The sequence below is a fragment of the Pseudophryne corroboree genome, chromosome 6 (assembly GCF_028390025.1).
Source record: "Pseudophryne corroboree isolate aPseCor3 chromosome 6, aPseCor3.hap2, whole genome shotgun sequence".
Taxonomy (NCBI): Eukaryota; Metazoa; Chordata; class Amphibia; order Anura; family Myobatrachidae; genus Pseudophryne; species Pseudophryne corroboree.
In genome coordinates this window covers 21799559-21826772 of record NC_086449.1, presented here as the reverse complement: position 1 = coordinate 21826772, position 27214 = coordinate 21799559, and the positions used below count along the sequence as shown (strand labels likewise).

The window sequence follows — 27214 nt, the reverse complement described above, 5'->3', positions numbered from 1 at the left end:
TGAACTAATGTGAATAAAGATTTAAAAACAAAGCTAATGTGTTTCTCCCTTCATATATTTTCCTGTGTTTATTACAATTGTGCATTCACATACAAATATTTGCGCAGCACTGTGTCAGTGCTATACTCATATTAGACCTGCAGTTTACATATTCATTTGAGCCTACTATGCTGTGATAGAGGGAGATGTGCTGTCTTGCTTGAAAGTTGCAAACTGTTACATCAAATTGTAACCAAGTTTTATTTATATAAGAATGTGCAACACAAGATCTCCACTCCTGCCCCTAAGGCTGTGATTATGGTAACTTGATTCTAATGTTATAAATTGAGGAGTGACACAATGTTGCTGAATATGTAGCTAATGCCTGAAATTCTAAAATATCATATGGTGCAGGAAATGCTATGATATTGTGTTAGAAGGAGCTAATGGGGATAAGCCAGGGTGAGTAATTCCACTGCCCTGTATTAGACGCTATCTATTTAAATCTGAGTAATCTCTGACACCAATTACTGTTATTACTGATGCTCAGATACATGTACAGGAAAGATGGATTATAATATATACCATGTGATGTTGATACCACAGTGTTCCACACCGTTTATGTAGGTTGGTATTAAGTATATATTTAAACAGCAGTCGTTACTGGTACTCAGCAATATTAAATGATGTCCATACGGGGCATATTAATAGCGTTTAAATATTGCTAGTCACAATCAGATACGTTATAAATTGTACAGGTACCAGAGGATCATGCCCCAGTTTGTCAGCTGACTGCAGTATACGTACAATGACACTAGATATCCGCTATGTACAGGGACAATCTAGTATCTGGCATTGACACCTGTAGTCTCTCTTATTTATAGTGCCCTGAGGAAGCTCATTAGGAGTGAAATGCGCATAGGCTGCAGCAATGTGTTCCCGTTTTAGCATTCATGTTTAAAATTGTGCAAACGGTATATAACATACTCATGAGACCTATAGTGTATTATTAGAAACCAAACCTGCTTATATTAGAGAGGAGTCTGTAAACGCATTTATATACCTGAAACTCTATTCATATGCTGTGGGATAGCTGACATTAATAATAAATAAGAGAGACTACAGGGGTTAATGCCAGATACTAGATTGTCCCTGTACATAGCGGATATTTAGTGTCATGGGCCCTCATTCCGAGTTGATCGGTCGCAAGGCGAATTTAGCAGAGTTACACACGCTAAGCCGCCGCCTACTGGGAGTGAATCTTAGCTTCTTAAAATTGCGAACGATGTATTCGCAATATTGCGATTACTAACTACTTAGCAGTTTCAGAGTAGCTCCAGACTTACTCTGCCTGTGCGATCATTTCAGTGCTTGTCGTTCCTGGTTGACGTCACAAACACACCCAGCGTTCGCCCAGGCACTCCCACCGTTTCCCCGGCCACTCCTGCGTTTTTTCCGGAAACGGTAGCGTTTTCAGCCACACGCCCCTGAAACGCCGTGTTTCCGCCCAGTAACACCCATTTCCTGTCAATCACATTACGATCGCCGGAGCGAAGAAAAAGCCGTGAGTAAAAATACTTTCTTCATAGTAAAGTTACTTGGCGCAGTCGCAGTGCGAACTCTGCGCATGCGTACTAAGCGGATTTTCACTGCGATGCGATGAAAAAGAACGAGCGAACAACTCGGAATGAGGGCCATTGTACGTATACTGCAGTCAGCTGACAAACTGGGGCATGATCCTCTGGTACCTGTACAATTTATAACGTATCTGAATGTGACTAGCAATATTTAAACGCTATTAATATGCCCCGTATAGACATCATTTAATATTGCTGAGTACCAGTAACGACTGCTGTTTAAATATATACTTAATACCAACCTACATAAACGGTGTGGAACACTGTGGTATCAACATCACATGGGATATATTATAATCCATCTTTCCTGTACATGTATCTGAGCATCAGTAATAACAGTAATTGGTGTCAGAGATTACTCAGATTTAAATAGATAGCGTCTAATACAGGGCAGTGGAATTACTCACCCTGGCTTATCCCCATTAGCTCCTTCTAACACAATATCATAGCATTCCCTGCACCATATGATATTTTAGAATTTCAGGCATTAGTTACATATTCAGCAACATTGTGTCACTCCTCAATTTATAACATTAGAATCAAGTAACCATAATCACAGCCTTAGGGGCAGGAGTGGAGATCTATTGTTGCACATTCTTATATAAATAAAACTTGGTTACAATTTGATGTAACAGTTTGCAACTTTCAAGCAAGACAGCATATCTCCCTCTATCACAGCATAGTAGGCTCAAATGAATATATGTGTATCACCTTTTGTGTGTGGTTAAACTGGTGGCCAGTGAGCAAATGGGTGTGGAACCCAAGGGGATGAATGACAGGTAGACTACTTCCCCGCCAGGTCCAACCATACTTGTCCCTTGCACCCCAGGAATCCCCTGATCCTCCCCTCCCAAACAGCACTGTATTTTCCAGATCCTCCCTCCCCCCAAATCAGGGCTGGATTCCCGTAGGACCTGGCAGGTGCCCAGGTTGCCTAGCAGCAAATCCAGCCCTGGTATCAACTGGAGCCTCCTATTGAATATATCATTATTTATATGAATAAATAGTATGGACCACAAACTGGACTGGAAATCATATTTATTATAATACAGTTATATTGTTATATATGGAATAACAAACTCTACCTCTAAATGTGGGATAATGAAATAGTGATTAGAAAACAGGACGACATATACTTTGGGATGGTCTGAGCACAACTTTTCTTTTTTTCATGTGGTTTGTCACTTCACACATTACTATCTGTTTTTTTATATTTTTGCTAATGAAAATGTTTGTTTTATTTTACACAGAAATAAATAAAAGTTATAAGCCTGGCCATCTTACCTGTTTGTCTGTTATTATCCAAACTTTGCATTATTACTGTATTGTTCCCAATTCCTAATTGTTAAGTGTAAGATATATGTAAATGCTTATAATACGTCACTATCATCGATAATACGGCACTATCACGTAGGCCATGCAACTAAATTGGTGCATGACCTACATCACAAAACATACCCAGAAAGACTAAGAAATCTCAATATGTGTAGTTTGAAGCAGAGAAGGGAAAGGGGGGACATGATAGAAACTTTCCAATATATCAAGGGTTTTATAGGGAAACATTCTCCAAATGAAGAGAAGCAATAGGACACGAGGACATGAACTGAAACTGGGGGGGGGCAGCGGATAAGACATTAGAGAAATTTAAACATGCACGTGATAGACATAAGGATTTCCTTACAAAGAAATAAGGATCAAATAAGTTTTGAGATAAAAATATGGTTACAAAAATGGCAGACTAGATGGGCCAAGTGGCTCTTATCTGCCGCCAAATTCTATGTTTCTATGTCTATGTTTGTATGATACCCAGTGCATGAGGTGCCATCTTTCGTCTTTTTCTACAAATATAACATCAATGTTCACCCTGTGATTCTGCAACCCCCATCCTCCCTACGCTGTCCTCCCAGGCCTCCCCTCTGCTCTCGTTCACCTGCTGTACCCGAAGCTTTAGTACCACAGACAAGCTGTGCAATTATTTTAAGCACCCAGGAGGTTTTGGGGCACTAGGAGAACAGTGTCCATATTAAGGTAGGACTGCCAATGTTATGCCTCCGCCACCTCATAATAAGATAAATGACCAGAATTACATTATGAAACTACACACAACCAAGCAACATTCCAGGCTTATGTAGCTGGTGCTCTTACCTCTTCTTACTGTTTGGTTTTCATGTCCTGGACACAACTTTTTTATGGTACAACTCTAGAAGAAATAATTGCTAAAATATTAAGGGGATGGCAAACAGCATGTGGCAGCTTATTTTCACTTGTAGCTTCCCCCATTTTTGAAGCCCAGCATCACCTGACCACCCCTGTCTCCTTCCATCGATAACACTTTTACAACATTCATGAATAAGCTGTTGATACCCGGGTTTCAAACCCTTTGCCTGTGGCATTGCAGTCAGACACTCTATTCACAGAGCTATCGGCACTTGTATAGATAGCTAGAGAATTCTAACTATTTGAAGACCACCTTGTGTTTTGTGAAAGAATTATCAGCATTGCAGCTGAGCGGATCTATGTAGTATGTGTCCATAAGCGATTGGATGTGTTGCTGCACACGACATAGATCTGCTCAACTGCAATGCTGATTTTTTTTTTTACAAAGTACTAGTAGCTTCATATTGTTAGAAATCTAGAGATGTGCACCGGAAATTTTTCGGGTTTTGTGTTTTGGTTTTGGATTCGGTTCCGCGGCCGTGTTTTGGATTCGGACGCGTTTTGCCAAAACCTCCCTGAAAATTTTTTGTCGGATTCGGGTGTGTTTTGGATTCGGGTGTTTTTTACAAAAACCCCTCAAAAACAGCTTAAATCATAGAATTTGGGGGTCATTTTGATCCCATAGTATTATTAACCTCAATAACCATAATTTCCATTCATTTTCAGTCTATTCTGAACACCTCACACCTCACAATATTAGTTTTAGTCCTAAAATTTGCACCGAGGTCGCTGGATGGCTAAGCTAAGCGACACAAGTGGCCGACACAAACACCTGGCCCATCTAGGAGTGGCACTGCAGTGTCAGGCAGGATGGCACTTCATAAAAATTGTCCCCAAACAGCACATGATGCAAAGAAAAAAAGAGGCGCAATGAGGTAGCTGTGTGACTAAGCTAAGCGACCCAAGTGGCCGACACAAACACCTGGCCCATCTAGGAGTGGCACTGCAGTGTCAGGCAGGATGGCAGATTTAAAAAATAGTCCCCAAACAGCACATGATGCAAAGAAAAAAAGAGGTGCACCAAGGTCGCTGTGTGACTAATCTAAGCGACACAAGTGGCCGACACAAACACCTGGCCCATCTAGGAGTGGCACTGCAGTGTCAGGCAGGATGGCAGATTTAAAAAATAGTCCCCAAACAGCACATGATGCAAAGAAAAAAAGAGGTGCACCAAGGTCGCTGTGTGACTAAGCTAAGCGACACAAGTGGCCGACACAAACACCTGGCCCATCTAGGAGTGGCACTGCAGTGTGAGGCAGGATGGATCATGGCACTTCAAAAAAATAGTCCCCAAACAGCACATGATGCAAAGAAAAAAAGAGGCGCACCAAGGTCGCTGTGTGACTAAGCTAAGCGACACAAGTGGCCGACACAAACACCTGGCCCATCTAGGAGTGGCACTGCAGTGTCAGACAGGATGGCACTTAAAAAAATTAGTCCCCAAACAGCACATGATGCAAAGAAAAATGAAAGAAAAAAGAGGTGCAAGATGGAATTGTCCTTGGGCCCTCCCACCCACTCTTATGTTGTATAAACAGGACATGCACACTTTAACGAACCCATCATTTCAGCGACAGGGTCTGCCACACGACTGTGACTGAAATGACTGGTTGGTTTGGGCCTCCACCAAAAAAGAATCAATCAATCTCTCTTTGCACAAACTGGCTCTACAGAGGCAAGATGTCCACCTCATCATCATCCTCCGATTCCTCACCCCTTTCACTGTGTACATCCCCCTCCTCACAGATTATTAATTCGTCCCCAATGGAATCCACCATCTCAGATCCCTGTGTACTTTCTGGAGGCAATTGCTGCTGGTGAATGTCTCCACGGAGGAATTGATTATAATTCATTTTGATGAACATCATCTTCTCCACATTTTCTGGAAGTAACCTCGTACGCCGATTGCTGACAAGGTGAGCGGCTGCACTAAACACTCTTTCGGAGTACACACTGGAGGGAGGGCAACTTAGGTAGAATAAAGCCAATTTGTGCAAGGGCCTCCAAATTGCCTCTTTTTCCTGCCAGTATACGTACGGACTGTCTGACGTGCCTACTTGGATGCGGTCACTCATATAATACTCCACCATTCTTTCAATGGTGACAGAATCATATGCAGTGACAGTAGACGACATGTCAGTAATCGTTGGCAGGTCCTTCAGTCCGGACCAGATGTAAGCACTCGCTCCAGACTGCTCTGCATCACCGCCAGCGGGTGGGCTCGGAATTCTTAGCCTTTTCCTCGCACCCCCAGTTGCGGGAGAATGTGAAGGAGGAGCTGTTGACGGGTCACGTTCCGCTTGACTTGACAATTTTCTCACCAGCAGGTTTTTGAACCTCTGCAGAATTGTGTCTGCTGGAAAGAGAGATACAACGTAGGTTTTAAATCTAGGATTGAGCACGGTGGCCAAAATGTAGTGCTCTGATTTCAACAGATTGACCACCCGTGAATCCTGGTTAAGCGAATTAAGGGCTCCATCCACAAGTCCCACATGCCTAGCGGAATCGCTCTGTTTTAGCTCCTTCTACAATGTCTCCAGCTTCTTCTGCAAAAGCCTGATGAGGGGAATGACCTGACTCAGGCTGGCAGTGTCTGAACTGACTTCACGTGTGGCAAGTTCAAAGGGTTGCAGAACCTTGCACAACGTTGAAATCATTCTCCACTGCGCTTGAGTCAGGTGCATTCCCCCTCCTTTGCCTATATCGTGGGTAGATGTATAGGCTTGAATGGCCTTTTGCTGCTCCTCCATCCTCTGAAGCATATAGAGGGTTGAATTCCACCTCGTTACCACCTCTTGTTTCAGATGATGGCAGGGCAGGTTCAGGACTGTTTGCTGGTGCTCGAGTCTTCGGCACGTGGTGGCTGAATGCCGAAAGTGGCCCGCAATTCTTCGGGCCACCGACAGCATCTCTTGCATGCCCCTGTCATTTTTTAAATAATTCTGCACCACCAAATTCAATGTATGTGCAAAATATGGGACGTGCTGGAATTTGCCCAGATGTAATGCACGCACAATATTGCTGGCGTTGTCCGATGTCACAAATCCCCAGGAGAGTCCAATTGGGGTAAGCCATTCTGCGATGATGTTCCTCAGTTTCCGTAAGAGGTTGTCAGCTGTGTGCCTCTTATGGAAAGCGGTGATACAAAGCGTAGCCTGCCTAGAAACGAGTTGGCGTTTGCGAGATGCTGCTACTGGTGCCGCCGCTGCTGTTCTTGCTGCGGGAGGCAATACATCTACCCAGTGGGCTGTCACAGTCATATAGTCCTGAGTCTGCCCTGCTCCACTTGTCCACATGTCCGTGGTTAAGTGGACATTGGGTACAACTGCATTTTTTAGGACACTGGTGACTCTTTTTCTAACGTCTGTGTACATTTTCGGTATCGCCTGCCTAGAGAAATGGAACCTAGATGGTATTTGGTACTGGGGACACAGTACCTCAATCAAGTCTCTAGTTGCCTGTGAATTAACGGTGGATACCGGACACACGTTTCTCACCACCCAGGCTGACAAGACCTGAGTTATCCGCTTTGCAGCAGGATGACTGATGTGATATTTCATCTTCCTCGCAAAGGACTGTTGGACAGTCAATTGCTTACTGGAAGTAGTACAAGTGGTCTTCCGACTTCCCCTCTGGGATGACGATCGACTCCCAGCAGCAACAACAGCAGCGCCAGCAGCAGTAGGCGTTACACTCAAGGATGCATCGGAGGAATCCCAGGCAGGAGAGGACTCGTCATACTTGCCAGTGACATGGCCTGCAGGACTATTGGCTTTCCTGTGTAAGGTGGAAATTGACACTGAGGGAGTTGGTGGTGTGGTTTGCAGGAGCTTGGTTACAAGAGGAAGGGATTTAGTGGTCAGTGGACTGCTTCCGCTGTCATCCAAAGTTTTTGAACTTGTCACTGACTTCTGATGAATGCGTTCCAGGTGACGTATAAGGGAGGATTTTCCTAGGTGGTTAACGTCCTTACCCCTACTTATTACAGCTTGACAAAGGCAACACACGGCTTGACACCTGTTGTCCGCATTTGTGTTGAAATAATTCCACCCCGAAGAGGTGTTTTTTGTATTTTGTATTTTGACCAGGCATGTCAATGGCCATATTCGTCCCACGGACAACAGGTGTCTCCCCGGGTGCCTGACTTAAACAAACCACCTCACCATCAGAATCCTCCTTGTCAATTTCCTCCCCAGCGCCAGCAACACCCATATCCTCATCCTGGTGTACTTCAACAGTGACATCTTAAATTTAACTATCAGGAACTGGACTGCGGGTGCTCCTTCCAGCACTTGCAGGGGGCGTGCAAATGGTGGAAGGCGCAAGCTCTTCCCGTCCAGTGTTGGGAAGGTCAGGCATCGCAACCGACACAATTGGACTCTTCATGGGGATTTGTGATTTAGAAGAATGCACAGTTCTTTGCTGTGCTTTTGCCAGCTTAAGTCTTTTCTTTTTTCTAGCGAGAGGATGAGTGCTTCCATCCTCATGTGAAGCTGAACCACTAGCCATGAACATAGGCCAGGGCCTCAGCCGTTCCTTGCCACGCCGTGTCGTAAATGGCATATTGGCAAGTTTACGCTTCTCCTCAGACGCTTTTAATTTTGATTTTTGGGTCATTTTACTGAACTTTTGTTTTTTGGATTTTACATGCTCTCTACTATGACATTGGGCATCGGCCTTGGCAGACGACGTTGATGGCATTTATCGTCTTGGCCATGACTAGTGGCAGCAGCTTCAGCACTATGTGGAAGTGGATCTTGATCTTTCCCTATTTTAACCTCCACATTTTTGTTCTCCATTTTTTAATGTGTGGAATTATATGCCAGTAACTATCAATAGCAATGGCCTACTACTATATTTACTACGCAAAACTAAAATGCACCACAGGTATAGAATGTAGATGGATAGTATACTTAATGGATGACGAGTGACGACACAGAGGTAGGTACAGCAGTGGCCTACCGTACTGCTATAAATAGTATACTGATGGACAATGGCGGCAAACTGCAAAACTAAAATGCACCACAGGTATAGAATCTAGATGGATAGTATACTTAATGGATGACGAGTGACGACACAGAGGTAGGTACAGCAGTGGCCTACCGTACTGCTATATATAGTATACTGGTGGACACTGTGTCAGCAAACTGCAAAACTAAAATGCACCACAGGTATAGAATGTAGATGGATAATAGTATACTTAATGGATGATGAGTGACGACACAGAGGTAGGTACAGCAGTGGCCTACCGTACTGCTATATATAGTATACTGGTGGACACTGTGTCAGCAAACTGCAAAACTAAAATGCACCACAGGTATAGAATGTAGATGGATAATAGTATACTTAATGGATGACAAGTGATGACACAGAGGTAGGTACAGCAGTGGCCTACCGTACTGCTATATATAGTATACTGGTGGACACTGTGTCAGCAAACTGCAAAACTAAAATGCACCACAGGTATAGAATGTAGATGGATAATAGTATACTTAATGGATGACAAAAATAAAGGATGTCTCTGATGTATTTGTCATGCTTATTGCTGGTGGCAACCACTGCTGCAGCTGCACCAGCTATTATGTATTTATACTTGCTACAGCCTGGCAATGGGTACAGTCGGTAGGCCCCTTCCCTCTCCTTCTCTCCCCTGTCGAACAGCCAATTATGCAAGCTCCTTCTCCTGTCAGGCTGTACAAGAGGAAGAATATGGAGCTGAATGAGCAGGTACCAGGCAAAGGTAAGGAACTCTTTTAATGGCTTCTTGGTGTATGATTGAGTAAATGAGTGTTGGATGGGTGAACTGTTTAAAGGGTGCTGGGGAGGAATTTATTAATTGGTGCTGGGCAGAGGGGTTAATGGGTGCAGTCAGGAGTTAATGGCTGCTGGGGGTGAATGTATTAATAGGTGCTGGGTGGGGGTAGGTTAATAGTTGCTGTGGGTGAATGGATTAGTAGGAGCTTGGTGGGGGGAGGTTAAAAGGTGCTGTGGGTGAATGGACTAATAAGTGCGGGCTGGGGGAGGTTAATAGGTGGTGTGGGTGAATGGATTAGTAGAGGCCGAGTGGAAGGAGGGTAATAGGGATTGGGGGTGAATGGATTAATAGGTGCTGGCTGGGGGAGGTTAATAGGTGCTGTGGGTGAATGGATTAGTAGAGGCTGGATGAGGGGAGGTTAATAGGTGCTGGGGTGAATGGATTAGTAGAGGCTGGATGAGGGGAGGTTAATAGGTGCTGGGGTGAATGGATTAGTAGAGGCTGGATGAGGGGAGGTTAATAGGTGCTGTGGGTGAATGGATTAGTAGAGGCTGGATGAGGGGAGGTTAATAGGTGCTGGGGTGAATGGATTAATAGCAGCTGGGTGGGGGAGCATGGATATGCTTCAAACCCTTGAGCACTGAGTTTTGGAACCAGTGAGTTAATTGGTTCTGGAAGGGAGAAGTTTATACATGCTAGGTGGGGGGTGAATTAGTAAATGAGGTTGATGGGGCAAAGGGGAATGGGCATATTTGGTGCTCTGGTTCTGCAGCAAAGGGTAATACATTTACAGACAGGATGTGCATATGAAAAATTACTCACCGCATTGTCATAGACAGTAATCAACACATACTGTAAGCGTGGTTTTATGTAAATGGGTGGAAGGAATGCATTGAGGAATAAGGGGTGGTAATGTAAAGCTCACTATGGCCCTAATGATAGAGAATATGTAGGAATTAAGATCAAAGAAACTAACAACAATCAGTACGTATCTCTGAGGGACACTATGTCAGCCAGAAGCAGCTACCCATCTGACATCTGATTCTGCTGACAACATACCTCCCAGCTGTCCCATTTCCTGCTATTCGGACACTGTCCGGCTGTCCCACCCACAGGCAGCAGTGCCCTGCACGCGGGGAAAGGTTGGCAGAGCCTTTGATCGCCCAATGCTCTGCAGAGGTGAGAGTGATCACTGAATCGACACCATCCACATGCGCATGGCATCTAAACTGTGCAGGGAGGTGAGCTGGGGGCTGCCCGACTTCTTAGGGAGTGCTGGGCATGCCTCCAAAATGCTGAAAACAGGGTCATGCTATAAGGCCACGCCCACCCAGACAAGACAATCCCCCTCCCAACCAAGGCCACTCCCTATTTCCGGAGCATGAGGGTCCCGATCAAAGGATACCAAAAGTTGGGAGGTATGCAACAATATGTATCCCTATCCCTCATGCCCGCTGCCGACATGTCTGAACATACCTTTTATATATATATATATATATATATATATATATATATATATATATATATGTGTATCACCTTTTGTGTGTGGTTAAACTGGTGGCCAGTGAGCAAATGGGTGTGGAACCCAAGGGGATGAATGACAGGTAGACTACTTCCCCGCCAGGTCCAACCATACTTGTCCCTTGCACCCCAGGAATCCCCTGATCCTCCCCTCCCAAACAGCACTGTATTTTCCAGATCCTCCCTCCCCCCAAATCAGGGCTGGATTCCCGTAGGACCTGGCAGGTGCCCAGGTTGCCTAGCAGCAAATCCAGCCCTGGTATCAACTGGAGCCTCCTATTGAATATATCATTATTTATATGAATAAATAGTATGGACCACAAATTGGACTGGAAATCATATTTATTATAATACAGTTATATTGTTATATATGGAATAATATACTCTACCTCTAAATGTGGGATAATGAAATAGTGATTAGAAAACAGGACGACATATACTTTGGGATGGTCTGAGCACAACTTTTCTTTTTTTCATGTGGTTTGTCACTTCACACATTACTATCTGTTTTTTTATATTTTTGCTAATGAAAATGTTTGTTTTATTTTACACAGAAATAAATAAAAGTTATAAGCCTGGCCATCTTACCTGTTTGTCTGTTATTATCCAAACTTTGCATTATTACTGTATTGTTCCCAATTCCTAATTGTTAAGTGTAAGATATATGTAAATGCTTATAATACGTCACTATCATCGATAATACGGCACTATCACGTAGGCCATGCAACTAAATTGGTGCATGACCTACACCACAATACATACCCAGAAAGACTAAGATTTGAAGCCCACCTTGTGTTTTGTGTAAGAATTTTTTCAGCATTGCAGCTGAGCGGATCTATGTAGTATGTGTCCGTAAGCGATTGGATGTGTTGCTGCACACGACATAGATCTGCTCAATTGCAATGCTGATTTTTATTTATTTTTTACAAAGTACTAGTAGCTTCATATTGTTAGAAATCTCATAGTTTTTATCTAGGATCAAGTAGCTCAATGAGTAGGGTGTTTGACTGGAATGCAACAGGTTATGTGTTTGAATCCTGGGTATGGCAGTATGTTGAAATGTGTTATTTAATAAAGGGTAGTGTAACTGAATTACAACGAGCTCTAAAGTTAAGTGCATGAATGTGATATAAAGAGGATTGGTGTATACATCCATTTTCCTGCAGTGTTCTAGAAATACGTGTACATAATATATAGTATCAAAGCACGGGTTTTCTCCAGGATCAATTTTGTCATGCCCCTTCCCCACCTTATGTCCCTATTGGAAATATGGGTGACGGAGGAGGGGGGGGGGGGGGGGGGCAATTCTCTCTCTGGTAAAGGGCACCAAAAAGTCTAGTTATGGCTGTGTTGCTCCCAACAATCATAGTACCTCATTCTCTATCCCATCTACAAGGCTTATCATGCTTCCATGGGAAATAGCAACATTTTTGTTTATTGAGAAATACAGTTGTTATTATTATATTGATCAAAATATATCCTCAGATGAGCCATCATGATGAAAATACAGTAGACCCTTCTTAATCAGCTGAAATTTCCACTGACATAATCCTGTTTATAATGTACAGTACTGTAGTTAACAAAAAATAAAAATTAATCAAAGTCTTCACAACAACAGTCCCCTGCCCAACAGTCGTCCTCACCGCAACAGTCCCCATCGCAACAGTCCCCATCACAACAGTCCCCATCCCAACAGTCCCCGCCACCAATGTCCCCATCGCCACAGTCCCCATCTCCACAGTGCCTGACTCCAAAGTCTCCACTCTCTGCTCCCCAGTCCCAGCCACCAAAATTCACACCAAGAACGTAGGGCCACTTGGGGACAACATCTTTGGAACTCCTGCTGGAACGTTTGACCACTATGAAAGTCTGTTTAGAAAGAAAAAGATACACGTAGTTAGTTGTCAGATTTGTGTGATCTCCTGTTAACACATATTGCTGCATTTGTAATATTAACATAGATATATCCCAGCCCCTTCCATATTTCCCCTGTATTACTGTATTTCCAACACTTTAATGTTTAACTACATTGATTGCCTGTTTTTCCTATAAGATTTGGGGCTCATTTAGAAAGGAACACACGTGCTCTCAGAACGTAGGGGGAAAGATACACGTACTGATGTAGCCACGCTTATCCTTGCTGTAGTTTCGCCATACGTGCATCTTAGTCGCAGCATAAATAAAGCGCAGGTTGGTGTGGTAAGGCGCAAGAGGATCCACAGCATGCAATTCATAGCTTCACCACTGGGTGGCGCTTGCTCCAGTAATGAAAACTGCGGTGCTGTAAAGCTTTACAGTATAAAGTCAAGTTCTTTACACATGGTCTTTGCAGTTTCGGGAGTGATGTGCGGCAGTAACGCAGTGATAGCAAGACTCACAGATGCAGCAATTACTACAAGCACTGAAAGTCGCAGATACACTGTAATTGATGCTTAATAGTAAACGCAGGGCTTGCGGATGCTCTGCTGGCGTAACGTCCGCCCATCTTTCATCCTGCGTCCTGCTGTGCGTACTCAGAACTGTGAAAATGACAGAAAGGCAAAGGCCATATAGTAAGGGGGTGCTACTCATCCTGCTTAGATGGCGGGGTAGACCTCTCACCAGCAACCAGGAGAAGCGGTGGGCATACTCCAATGCCCAAAGTGAGATCCCGGCCAAGTATGGCTGGGTGCAGACTGTCCGCTCCCTCCAAAGAAGGTGGAGCGACCTGTCTGGAAGGATGCCCCGCTGCTGCAGAGGCTGAGGGAGCACCTCGGGAGTAGTAAGTACAGTACATTATTAGTACTGTACATTAAGTTAAGTATAGCCAATCAGGATCCGCCATAGCGGCATTACTGTTTGACTTAATGTAAATGAACTCTTTGTGACGTAACATGAATAAGCTGCAGTAGTGTGACGTAATGTGAATAAGGTGCACTACTGTGACATAACGTGGTGTATTATGAATAAGGTGCACTATCTCAAAATATCTCCCAACCCAACCTCTCTGCTCTGCACAAGATCTACGTCTCTCATCCACACTCATTACTCGCACCCACTCACGATTGCAGGACTTTCTTCGGGCTGCACCCAATCTGTGGAATGCCCTCCAATGCACAATAAGACTTTCCTCTAGTCTCCAAACCTTCAAGCGTTCCCTAAAACTGATATCTTCAGGCAAACATATCAAATTCCAGAACCGCCCACATAACTTTTATAAACCTTCCTATCAAATTGCATCCACTCTGCACAGTCCACACATATCCTCACGTCTTCTCATTCTTCACTTTCCCTTCCTCCCGACCATGGTTCATCATTGCTGTGTGACCATATCATACAGTCCACAAGAACCTTTCCAATCTGGTAGACAACTATGCAATAGCACCTATCCTTGTGTATCCATGCCTCTTTCCCCATAGATTGTAAGCTTGTGAGCAGGGCCCTCCTACCTCTATGACTGTTTGTTATTACCCAGTTTTGTTTTATCATTGTGTACATTTGAAAAGCGCAACAGAATTTGCTGCGCTATATAAGAAACTGTTGATAAATAAATACATACTGTGTGATGTAACATGAATAAAGGACATTATTGTGACATAACGTGAATAAGGCATTTTTAGGATAGGGCAGGCTGAGACAAAGAAGATACAAGATACATTGAATGGTTTGCTACGGATGAAAAGAAGACTTCCATGGTGGATTGTCATCCAACGAACAACTGAGCAAGATCTTCCTGGCCTGAGCACACTTAATACTGCTGTACTACAGTATCACCGCTGTCACAGTATGTGTAGAAGGACCAACAGTTCATGGTCTTTATTCACTCAATAAAAAAGAATCATTTTGTATTTTCATTGATTACTTTCTTAAGTACTGTATTATAGATAAAATGAAAGTTAAAAAAAAGTATAAAAATTGTGTGTGCTGTACCCCACTCCAACTTTGTTCATGCAAATATAACCAGTGTGACTCCCTGCAGAGTGAGTTGTCATTTGCAATTTTTTTTAAATAAACATTTAAAAAGTTAAATAAAAAATGTTCTTTTGTTTGTACAGCCTGTGTGCGCTGTACCCCACTGTGACTTTGTTCATGTAAATATAAGCAGTGTGACTTCCCGCAGTATGAGATGTCATTTGTGAAAAAAGTGAAAAATATTAAAAAAGTTTTTTGTTTGTGCAACCTGTGTGCATGGTATCCTACTGCAACTTTGTTCATGTAAATATAAGTAGTGTAACTTCCTGCAGCATGAGTAGCCATTTGCTAAAAATAAAAAATAAAATAAAAATGTAATTAAAAAAAAGTTATTTTGTTTGTACAACCTGTGTGCACTGTACGCCACTGCAACTTTGTTCATGCAAATATAAGTAGTGTGACTACCCACAGAGTTAGTTGTCATTTCCCAAAAAAGTATACAAGTAAAATATATATATAAAAAAAAAGTTATATTGGCTGTACATGCTGTCTGTGTGTGTGCTGTACCCAACTGCAACTTTGTTCATGTTAATAAAAGTTGGTGTGACTCCCTGCAGCATGAGTTGTCATTTGCAAAAAGTAAAAAATAAAATAAAAATTACCAAAATGTTCTTTTGTTTGTACAACCTCTGTGCACTGTACCCCACTGCTACTTTGTTCATGTAAATAAAAGCAGTGTGACCCCCTGCAGCACAAGTAATTTCCAAAAGAAAATTCAAACAACTTTGCTGTAACTGTGTACAGTACTTTTCACTGTCCATTTCTGTTGGGCAAAATACATTTTTACTTACTGTAATCAATTACCCCCATGGAGCTGTGTGTATAATAATACCACATATACAGGCATGCTCTGACATAAGACCAGCCTGGAATACACCACTCACAATGTACAGGAGTGATCTGACCTAGAACCAGCCTGGAATACACAACTCACCACATACAGGAATGTCTTGACCTAGAACCAACCTGATATACACAATTCACCATGTACAGGAATGCTCTGACCTAGGACCAGCCTGGAATACCCAACTTACCATGGACAGGAATGCTCTGACCTAAAACCAGCCTGGAATACACAACTCACCATGTACAGGAATGCTCTGACCTAGAACCAGCCTGGAATACCCAACTCACCATGTACGGGAATGTTCTGACCTAGAAACAGCCTGGAATACACATCTCACCATGTACAGGAATGCTCTGACCTAGGACTAGCCTGGAATACACAACTCACCATGTACAGGAATGCTCAGACCTAAGACCAGCCTGGAATACACATCTCACCATGTACAGAAATGCTCTGACCTAGAACCAGCCTGGAATACACAACTCACCATGTACAGGAATGCTCTGACCTAGAACCAGCCTGGAATACACAACTCACCATGTACAGGAGTGATCTGACCTAGAACCAGCCTGGAATACACAACTCACCATGTACAGGAATGCTCTGACCTAGAACCAGCCTGGAATACACAACTCACCATGTACAGGAATGCTCTGACCTAGAACCAGCCTGGAATACACAACTCACCATGTACAGGAATGCTCTGACCTAGAACCAGCCTGGAATACACAACTCACCATGTACGGGAATGTTCTGACCTAGAACCAGCCTGGAATACACATCTCACCATGTACAGGAATGCTCTGACCTAGGACTAGCCTGGAATACACAACTCACCATGTACAGGAATGCTCTGACCTAAGACCAGCCTGGAATACACATCTCACCATGTACAGAAATGCTCTGACCTAGAACCAGCCTGGAATACACAACTCACCATGTACAGGAATGCTCTGACCTAGAACCAGCCTGGAATACACAACTCACCATGTACAGGAATGCTCTGACCTAGAACCAGCCTGGAATACACAACTCACCATGTACAGGAGTGATCTGACCTAGAACCAGCCTGGAATACACAACTCCCCATGTACAGGAATACTCTGACCTAGAACCAGCCTGGAATACACAACTCACCATGTACAGGAGTGATCTGACATAGAACCAGCCTGGAATACACAACTCACCATGTACAGGAATGCTCTGACCTAGAACCAGCCTGGAATACACAACTCCCCATGTACAGGAGTGATCTGACCTAGAACCAGCCTGGAATACACAACTCACCACGTACAGGAATGTCTTGACCTAGAACCACAATTCACCATGTACAGGAATGCTCTGACCTAGGACCAGCCTGGAATACCCAACTTACCATGGACAGGAATGCTCTGACCTAGAACCAGCCTGGAATACACAACTCACCATGTACAGGAATGCTCTGACCTAGAACCAGCCTGGAATACCCAACTCACCATGTACGGGAATGTTCTGACCTAGAAACAGCCTGGAATACACATCTCACCATGTACAGGAATGCTCTGACCTAGGACTATCCTGGAATACACAACTCACCATGTAGAGGAATGCTCTGACCTAAGACCAGCCTGGAATACACATCTCACCATGTACAGAAATGCTCTGACCTAGAACCAGCCTGGAATACACAACTCACCATGTACAGGAATGCTCTGACCTAGAGCCAGCCTGGAATACACAACTCACCATGTACAGGAGTGATCTGACCTAGAACCAGCCTGGAATACACAACTCACCATGTACAGGAATGCTCTGACCTAGAACCAGCCTGGAATACACAACTCACCATGTACAGGAATGCTCTGACCTAGAACCAGCCTGGAATACACAACTCACCATGTACAGGAATGCTCTGACCTAGAACCAGCCTGGAATACCCAACTCACCATGTACGGGAATGTTCTGACCTAGAACCAGCCTGGAATACACATCTCACCATGTACAGGAATGCTCTGACCTTGGACTAGCCTGGAATACACAACTCGCCATGTACAGGAATGCTCTGACCTAAGACCAGCCTGGAATACACATCTTACCATGTACAGAAATGCTCTGACCTAGAACCAGCCCGGAATACACAACTCACCATGTACAGGAATGCTCTGACCTACAACCAGCCTGGAATACACAACTCACCATGTATAGGAATGCTCTGACCTAGAACCAGCCTGGAATACACAACTCACCATGTACAGGAGTGATCTGACCTAGAACCAGCCTGGAATACACAACTCCCCATGTACAGGAATGCTCTGACCTAGAACCAGCCTGGAATACACAACTCACCATGTACAGGAGTGATCTGACCTAGAACCAGCCTGGAATACACAACTCACCATGTACAGGAATGTTCTGACCTAGAACCAGCCTGGAATACACAACTCACCATGTACAGGAGTGATCTGACCTAGAACAAGCCTGGATTGCACAACTCTCCATGTACAGGAATGTTCTGACCTAGGACCAGCCTGGAATACACAATTCACCACGTACAGTAATGCTCTGACCTAGAACAAGCCTGGAAAACACAACTCACCATGTACAGGAATGATCTGACATAGGGCCAACCTGGAATACACAACTCACCATGTACTGGAATGCTCTGACCTAGAACCAGCCTGGAACACACAACTCACCATGTACAGGAATGCTCTGACCTAGATCCAGCCTGGAATATACAACTCACCATGTACAGGAATGCCCTGACCTAGGACCAGCCTGGAATACACATCTCACCATATACAGGAATGCTCTGCCATAAAACCAGCCTGGAATACACAACTCACCATATACAGGAATGCTCTGACCTAGGACCAGCATGGAAAACACAACTCACCATGTACAGGAATGCTCTGACCTAGGACCAGCCTGGAATACACATCTCACCATGTACAGAAATGCTCTGACCTAGGACCAGCCTGGAATACACAACTCACCATATATAGTAATGCTCTGACCTAAGAACAGCCAGGAATACACAACTCACCATGTACAGGAATGCTCTGACCTAGGACTAGCCTGGAATACACAACTCACCATGTACAGGAATGCTCTGACCTAAGACCAGCCTGGAATACACATCTCACCATGTACAGAAATGCTCTGACCTAGAACCAGCCTGGAATACAGAACTCACCATGTACAGGAAGGCTCTGACCTAGAACCAGCCTGGAATACACAACTCACCATGTACAGGAATGATCTGACCTTGAACCAGCCTGGAATACACAACTCACCATGTACAGGAATGCTCTGACCTAGGACCAGCCTGGAGTACACAACTCACCATGTACAGTAATGCTCTGACCTAGAACCAGCCTGGAAAACACAACTCACCATGTACAGGAATGATCTGACCTAGGACCAGCCTGGAATACACAACTCACCATGTACTGGAATGCTCTGACCTAGAACCAGCCTGGAATACACAACTCACCATGTACAGGAATGCTCTGACCTAGAACCAGCCTGGAATATACTACTCACCATGTACAGGAATGCTCTGACCTAGGACCAGCCTGGAATAAACATCTCACCATATACAGGAATGCTCTGCCATAGAACTAGCCCGGAATACACAACTCACCATATACAAGAATGCTCTGACCTAGGACCAGCCTGGAAAACACAACTCACCATGTACAGGAATGCTTTGACCTAGCACCAGCCTGGAATATTCAACTCACCATGTACACAACTCCGCATATACAGGAATGCTCTGACCTAGGGCCATCCTGGAATACACAACTCACCATGTACAGGAATGCTCTGACCTACGACCAGCCTGGAATATACAACTCACCATGTACAGGAATGCTCTGACCTAGGACCAGCCTGGAATATACAACTCACCATGCACAGGAATGCTCTGACCTAGGACCAGCCTGGAATACACAACTCACCATGTACTACAGAATTGCTCTGACCTAGGCAAAGACTGAAATACACAATTCCCAATATACGGGAATGCTCTGACCTAGAACCATCCCTGAATACACAACTCACCATATACAGGAATGCTATGACCTAGGACCAGCCTGGAATACACAACTCACAATGTACAGGAATGCTGTGACCTGGGACAAGCCTGGAATATACAACTCACCATATACAGGAATGGTCTGTCGTAGAACCAGCCTGGAATACACAACTTACCATGTACAGAATTGCTCTGACCTAAAACCAGCATGGAATTCACAATTCACCATGTACAGGAATGCTCTGACCTAGGACAAGCCTGGAATACACAACTCAACATATACAGGAGTGATCTGACCTAGAACCAGCCTGGAATACACAACTCACCATGTACAGGAATGCTCTGACATAGGAACAGCCTGGAATACACAATACACCATGTACAGGAATGATCTGATCTAGGACCAGCTTGGATTACACAACTCACCATGTACAGGAATACTCTGACCTAGAACCAGCCTGGAATATACAACTCACCTTGTACAGGAATGCTCTGACCTAGTACCAGCCTGGAATACACAACTCACCATGTACAGGAATGCTCTGACCTAGGACCAGCCTGGAATATACAACCCACCATGTACAGGAATGCTCTGACCTAGGACCAGCCTGGAATACACAACTCACCATGTACACAACTCCGCATATACAGGAATGCTCTGACCTAGGGCCATCCTGGAATACACAACTCACCATGTACAGGAATGCTCTGACCTACGACCAGCCTGGAATATACAACTCACCATGTACAGGAATGCTCTGACCTAGGACCAGCCTGGAATATACAACTCACCATGCACAGGAATGCTCTGACCTAGGACCAGCCTGGAATACACAACTCACCATGTACTACAGGATTGCTCTGATCTAGGACAAGACTGAAATACACAATTCCCAATATACGGGAATGCTCTGACCTAGAAACATCCCTGAATACACAACTCACCATATACAGGAATGCTATGACATAGTAACAGCCTGGAATACACAATACACCATGTACAGGAATGATCTGATCTAGGACCAGCCTGGATTACACAACTCACCATGTACAGGAATACTCTGACCTAGAACCAGCCTGGAATATACAACTCACCATGTACAGGAATGCTTTGACCTAGGACCAGCCTGGAATATACAACCCACCATGTACAGGAATGCTCTGACCTAGGACCAGCCTGGAATATTCAACTCACCATGTACACAACTCCGCATATACAGGAATACTCTGACCTAGGGCCATCCTGGAATACACAACTCACCATGTACAGGAATGCTCTGACCTACGACCAGCCTGGAATATACAACTCACCATGTACAGGAATGCTCTGACCTAGGACCAGCCTGGAATACACAACTCACAATGTACAGGAATGATCTGACCTAGAACCAGCCTGGAATACACAACTCACCAAGTACAGGAATGCTCTGACCTAGGACCAGCCTGGAATACACAACTCACCAAGTACAGTAATGCTCTGACCTAGAACCAGCCTGGAAAACACACCTCACCATGTACAGGAATGATCTGACCTAGGACCAGCCTGGAATACACAACTCACCATGTACTGGAATGCTCTGACCTAGAACCAGCCTGGAATACACAACTCACCATGTACAGGAATGCTCTGACGTAGAACCAGCCTGGAATATACAACTCACCATGTACAGGAATGCTCTGACCTAGGACCAGCCTGGAATAAACATCTCACCATATACAGGAATGCTCTGCCATAGAACCAGCCTGGAATACACAACTCACCATATACAGGAATGCTCTGACCTAGGACCAGCCTGGAAAACACAACTCACATTGTACAGGAATGCTCTGACCTAGGACCAGCCTGGAATATTCAACTCACCATGTACACAACTCCGCATATACAGGAATGCTCTGACCTAGGGCTATCCTGGAATACACAACTCACCATGTACAGGAATGCTCTGACCTACGACCAGCCTGGAATATACAACTCACCATGTACAGGAATGCTCTGACCTAGGACCAGCCTGGAATATACAACTCACCATGCACAGGAATGCTCTGACCTAGGACCAGCCTGGAATACACAACTCACCATGTACTACAGGAATGCTCTGACCTAGGACAAGACTGAAATACACAATTCCCACTATACGGGAATGCTCTGACATAGAACCATCCCTGAATACACAACTCACCATATACAGGAATGCTCTGACCTAGGACCAGCCTGGAATACACAACTCACCATGTACAGGAATGCTGTGACCTGGGACAAGCCTGAAATATACAACTCACCATATACAGGAATGGTCTGTCCTAGAACCAGCCTGGAATACACAACTCACCATGTACAGAATTGCTCTGACCTAAAACCAGCATGGAATACACAATTCACCATGTACAGGAATGCTCTGACCTAGGACAAGCCTGGAATACACAACTCACCATGTACAGGAATGCTCTGACCTAGAACCAGCCTGGAATATACAACTCACCATGTACAGGAATGCTCTGACCTAGGACCAGCCTGGAATAAACATCTCACCATATACAGGAGTGATCTGACCTAGAACCAGCCTGGAATACACAACTCACCATGTACAGGAATGCTCTGACATAGGAACAGCCTGGAATACACAACTCACCATGTACAGGAATGATCTGACCTAGAACCAGCCTGGAATACACAACTCACCATGTACAGGAATGCTCTGACCTAGGACCAGCCAGGAATACACAACTCACCATGTACAGGAATGATCTGACCTAGGACCAGCCTGGAATACACAACTCACCATGTACTGGAATGCTCTGACCTAGAACCAGCCTGGAATACACAACTCACCATGTACAGGAATGCTCTGACCTAGAACCAGCCTGGAATATACAACTCACCATGTACAGGAATGCTCTGACCTAGGACCAGCCTGGAATAAACATCTCACCATATACAGGAATGCTCTGCCATAGAACCAGCCTGGAATACACAACTCACCATATACAGGAATGCTCTGACCTAGGACCAGCCTGGAAAACACAACTCACCATGTACAGGAATGCTCTGACCTAGGACCAGCCTGGAATATTCAACTCACCATGTACACAACTCCGCATATACAGGAATGCTCTGACCTAGGGCCAGCCTGGAATACACAACTCACCATGTACAGGAATGCTCTGACCTACGACCAGCCTGGAATATACAACTCACCATGTACAGGAATGCTCTGACCTAGGACCAGCCTGGAATATACAACTCACCATGCACAGGAATGCTCTGACCTAGGACCAGCCTGGAATACACAACTCACCATGTACTACAGGAAAGCTCTGACCTAGGACAAGACTGAAATACACAATTCCCAAAATACGGGAATGCTCTGACCTAGAACCATCCTGGAATACACAACTCACCATATACAGGAATGCTCTGACCTAGGACCAGCCTGGAATACACAACTCACCATGTCCAGGAATGCTGTGACCTAGGACAAGCCTGGAATACACAACTCACCATATACAGGAATGGTCTGTCCTAGAACCAGCCTGGAATACACAACTCACCATGTACAGAATTGCTCTGACCTAAAACCAGCATGGAATACACAATTCACCATGTACAGGAATGCTCTGACCTAGGACAAGCCTGGAATACACAACTCACCATATACAGGAGTGATCTGACCTAGAACCAGCCTGGAATATACAACTCACCATGTACAGGAATGCTCTGACCTAGGACCAGCCTGGAATATACAACCCACTATGTACAGGAATGCTCTGACCTAGGACCAGCCTGGAATATACAACCCACTATGTACAGGAATGCTCTGACCTAGGACCAGCCTGGAATATACAACTCACCATGTATTACAGGTATGCTCTGACCTAGGACCAGACTGAAATACACAATTCCCAATATACGGGAATGCTCTTACCTAGAACCATCCTGGAATACACAACTCACCATGTACCAGGGACGTGCAGTCAGGGGAGGCAGGGGAGGCAGTGCCTCCCCTGTGATTAATTATTAAAATAATACAAAGAAGATACTTATGACACAGATTCTGTGTCATAAGTATTTTATTTATATTATGTTAATAATTTTTCCGTTTAAATGGCTGATGAAATGTATTTTGCGGCACCGAGAACGGTGCCTCCCGCTCTCCATTGCGATCGGCCGGAAGCAGGGGGCGGGGACAAGCAGAGGGCTGTAAAAGCCCATTGAAAAAACTAATGGAAGCGGCACCTGTCCAAGTGCCGCTAAACAGCAGGGGCGTGTTTTCAGCGTATCTGAAAGCACGCCCATCACTGTGACACCACCTACTAGCTCATAGCTCCTCCCCTCTCCCATGTCCCATCCCCACTCCACTCCTCACCTGCCCCCGGCTCCCACGGCTCACAACCGCCCGGCTCCCGTATGAAAAGCCGCAGCTCACAGCGGCCCAGCCGCCCGCCGCCGCCAGCCCGGCTCCCGCCCCCCGCCCCACTGACAGCTAACCACCGCCCGGCTCCCCCATGAAACGCCGCAGCTCACAGCGGCCCAGCCGCCCGCCGCCGCCAGCCCGGCTCCCGTCCCCCGCCCCACTGACAGCTCACCACCGCCCGACTTTCAAATGAAAGGCCGCGGCTCACAGCCGCCCAGCCGCCCGCTAGCCCGGCTCCTGCCCCACTGACAGCTCATTCTGGAACAAACGGAGGAGAGTGTCAGTGTGGGGACATGTGTGTGTGTGTGTGTAAATGTGGCTGCGTGTGTGTGACTGTGAGTATGTAGATATGTGGCTATATATGTGTGGCTATTTGTGTATAAGTGGTATAATGTGTGTGTGTGTGTGTGTGTGTGTGTGTGTGTGTGTGTGTGTGTGTGTCTGTTTGTAAATGTGGCTGGGTGTGTATTTTTATATATGTAAATGTGTGTATGCGTGTATATGTGTCTTTGTGTGTATACCTGAACTGGGCTGAGTGGGGGGGGGGGAGCAATATGATCTTTTTCGCCTCCGGGCGTCTGGTATTAACTTACGCCCCTGGCCAGCCGCTCACCGCCGCCAGCCGCCCGCTGCTCACCGCCGTCAGCCACCAGCCGCAACAAATGGCGGTCAGAAGGACCTCATCGCACCAAAGGACTCCTTATCACCGCCGCTGCCCATGGGTGCCTCCGCCGACCACATTCAGGTAATGTTCCCCTGCCGTCACCCTCTCTCCCTGTCGTTACTGTCCCTACTGTCACTCTCTCTCTCCCTGCTGTCACTGTCGTCACACTCTCTCTCCTCCTGTCGTCACTCTCTCCCTGCCGTCACTCTCTCTCTCCCTGCCGTCACTCTCTCTCTCCCTGCCGTCACTCTCTCTCTCCCTGTCTCTGCTGTCACTCTGGCTGTCCCTGCTGTCACAATTTTAGCTCATTCAGTGTGCTATAATGTGAATTTCGGCTCATTCAGTGTGCTATAATGTGAATTTCGGCTCATTCAGTGTGCTATAATGTGAATTTTGGCTCATTCAGTGTGCTATAATGTGAATTTCGGCTCATTCAGTGTGCTACAATGTGAATTTCAGATCATTCAGTGTGCTACAATGTGAATTTCGGCTCATTCAGTGTGCTACAATGTGAATTTCGGCTCATTCAGTGTGCTACAATGTGAATTTCGGCTCATTCAGTGTGCTATCATGTGAATTTCGGCTCATTCAGTGTGCTACAATGTGAATTTTGGCTCATTCAGTGTGCTACAATGTGAATTTTGGCTCATTCAGTGTGCTACAATGTGAATTTTGGCTCATTCAGTGTGCTACAATGTGAATTTCGGCTCATTCAGTGTGCTACAATGTGAATTTCAGATCATTCAGTGTGCTACAATGTGAATTTCGGCTCATTCAGTGTGCTACAATGTGAATTTTGGCTCATTCAGTATGGCATAATGTGACTGTTGGCTCATTCAGTGTGCTACAATGTGAATTTCGGCTCATTCAGTGTGCTACAATGTGAATTTCGGCTCATTCAGTGTGCTACAATGTGAATTTCGGCTCGTACCGTATGCTACAATGTGAATTTCGGCTCGTACCGTGTGCTATAAGGTGAAAGGGGCACCAGTACTAGATAGTATAAGGGGTTCTACTACAGACTGGACATGCCCCTTCATGGGTAACCACGCCCCCTTTTCTGGAGCGCGCGCGCCGAAATAATTGCATCCTTGACTTTTGCATTCCCCCACTTCAAAATTTCCAGTTCGACCACTATATAACATATATCTATCTATCTATCTATCTATCTATCTATCTATCTATCTATCTATCTATCTATCTATCTATCTATCTATCTATCTATCTATATCTCAGTGCCTCCCCAGCCAATGACCTCACCGCACGTCACTGCCATGTACAGGAATGCTCTGACCTAGGACCAGCCTGGAATACACATCTCACCATGTACAGGAATGCTCTGACCTAGGACCAGCCTGGAATATTCAGCTCACCATGTACACATCTCCCCATGTACAGGAATGGTCTGACCTAGGACAAGCCTGAAATACAATACTCATCATGTACAGGAATGCTCTGACCTAGAACCAGCCTGGAATGCACAACTCACCATGTACAGGAAAGCACCCAGGATAACAGCTTTCAGTGTAGCTGCCAAGTCCAGTGGAAAGCGGAAGACGACCTGGGAAGATTTCTCAAGCTGTATTTTGGCCACCGTATGATTCCCACTTACACTGCGCATCTGAGAATAAGGGAACGAGAGCAGCAGTTACATCAGCAGAACATATAACATGGACATCTCACAATGCTGTTGGTAGAATGCAAGCCCTGCCAGTAGAATGCACATAGATGAGTACCTAAACTAACAAGTAATATACAAACATAAGATTGACCAATTTTCAGTCATATGCTGCCACCTGCTGGTCAGAGTTTGTAATGCAGTAGTTGGTTTCTTACATTGTGAATTTTGAATTGGCTTCCCCAGTCCCACAAACAGATCCCTCTGTATGAAAGCACGTGGGATAATCATTTGCCGAGGCAAATAGCTGATTCTAGAGCACACGTTCAGAATGGTCACATGCTGTCAACTTTGTAGATGCATCCTGCAACATTTTCAGTTTTGACTTTAAAACAAAATCTCCTTTATAATTCTCACCACTAATTTGTCGTAACATCAGGACAGCAAACTGGAAGCTATTACATTCGTTCCCAAGTATCAGCAATCCAATGGATGCCAGAACTTGCTGATAGTTGGAGAACTACAAACACCAGCTTACCTGCATATAGCAAGTTTCACACAGAAAGCAGATAGTAAATAAAGATACTGACACCAC

General features: G+C 44.9%; 1 long non-coding RNA gene across 1 annotated transcript; it reads right to left on the bottom strand.

Moving 5' to 3' along the window:
• Positions 1–11433: 11433 nt before the first annotated feature.
• LOC134934771 (uncharacterized) lies at positions 11434–26701 on the bottom strand. The gene is made up of 2 exons (XR_010179800.1): positions 26491–26701; positions 11434–12978 (listed from the first exon to the last, which is right to left on the bottom strand). It is a non-coding gene; the product is annotated as an uncharacterized LOC134934771 (long non-coding RNA).
• Between the last annotated feature and the right edge of the window lie 513 nt (positions 26702–27214).